The sequence below is a fragment of the Cebus imitator genome, unplaced genomic scaffold, assembly GCF_001604975.1.
Source record: "Cebus imitator isolate Cc_AM_T3 unplaced genomic scaffold, Cebus_imitator-1.0 Scaffold3674, whole genome shotgun sequence".
Lineage (NCBI taxonomy): Eukaryota > Metazoa > Chordata > Mammalia > Primates > Cebidae > Cebus > Cebus imitator.
In genome coordinates, this window is record NW_016110989.1 from 1 (window position 1) to 1629 (window position 1629).

General features: G+C 36.0%; 1 long non-coding RNA gene across 1 annotated transcript; it reads right to left on the reverse strand.

Annotated features, from left to right (window-relative positions):
• Positions 1 to 139: 139 nt before the first annotated feature.
• Positions 140 to 1530, reverse strand: LOC108299265. Its single transcript, XR_001822876.2, has 2 exons — positions 1252 to 1530; positions 140 to 1095 (listed from the first exon to the last, which is right to left on the reverse strand). It is a non-coding gene; the product is annotated as an uncharacterized LOC108299265 (long non-coding RNA).
• Between the last annotated feature and the right edge of the window lie 99 nt (positions 1531 to 1629).

Here is a 1629-nt window from a genome sequence, read left to right on the forward strand (position 1 = left end):
CTTTTGCAGAATTAGGATGGTTATTTGCTTGGGTTCTCTAAGGCCATATGTCTGCTTTCAAGTCAAGAATATTCACTTAGTTTTAAATAAGTAAACACCTAGTGATAAGTAAATCCAGAAAAATTACTCAAACTCAGTGTTTATGCTATAGTCAGAAAATTTTTGCATTTTTATTTTATACCTCAACAAAAAAATAAAAGTATCTATCTTTTCCAGGCAGTAAATGAGTCATTTAATTATCATTTTTATAACAAATCATATAGTAAACAATAATGTATGAACACTTGTAGTAGTTGCAAGTTTCATTCCATAAAATTTAATATTAAGCTGAAATTCAGATAACAGAACTGAGGTACCCACTCTCAAAAATTCTCCACTCTGCACAAGAGGAACTGATGTTTTTATAAATGTTTGTAATTTGTGTGTTAACCTACTTTTTTGTAGAAATGTATTTATTTTTCTGTAGCTATAATGAGAAACATTTCTTCTGTTTTTTTCCTAAGGTAGAATTCCCAAAGCTAAGCTCTGAGATTCAGTTTGAAATCATGCTAAAATAGAACAGACCTCAGAATCTTCCTACATTCACTCTGCAAAATAAAAAAGGTAAATGAAAACTTTTAACCAATGGAATATAAAACAAGATGTTTTCTCTGAAATCTATCACTTTCTTTCCTCTTAGAAACATTTGTGGTTTTTTATCTTTCAAGCTCTAATGACAAAATACATTATACAGTTAATAAAAACGAAATAAGTGAACAAATATATTCAAGATGACAAACGCAGGGAGAGGTGGTGCTGAGTGGAACACAAACATATTGGACTCATGTGTCAATCACTTGAGAGATTCTCCAACCCCCATCCTGCTAAGGTACTTGATCACCACCCTCTCAGAAGGCACTGCACTTGCCTCCTATGTGCCTGATGTGTATTTTCCTTTGCAAGTTCATACACTACCTCATTAAAGTGGGTTTTTCTTGCACTTTGGGATAGTTATTCTCCCTTCACAAGCCTGAGAGAACCCAGAGGACAAGATGCACGTGTGCCGTTTCTCCTTAGTACCAGCACCAACGTATCTGCCAGGAAAGGAAGCTGGGACTGAGAGAAAAAAAAAATCTTAATATTCAAAACAGTTAGCCTTTTAGAGAAAATGTATATCAGGAAACTGCTCTCAGCAAAAGGGCATCTAGCTGTTTCCCTGAGATGCTCCACCCAATACCTTAGGCTCTCTACTGGGAGAGGGCTGATACTCACCAGACACTCCAAGAGACAGGGCCACTGTGAGCATCTTGCGTCATCCCCAGACAGTTGTTAAACCCAGAACCAGGAAAACACAGAAGAGTGGCTGAGGACGCATCACCCTGCAAAGGTACCAAAAAGCAACCTCAACCCAAAGAAATTTTGTTAAGGTGTGTGCCTAGGCAAGATAAACAGAGAGGTGCAAAGATTTGTTACAGTATTGTCAGGTAATTATTCTTTTCTGTCATGTGAAATGTTCACCAGAAAAGTAAGAGACAACCACCACACTGTGAAACAAAAATAAACAATTAAAATATTGTGATTTGGGAGAGGGATAATTGGCATTTGGGAATGTGAGTCATAAATTGGAAATTTAGTTTCCTTTTTTTTTTT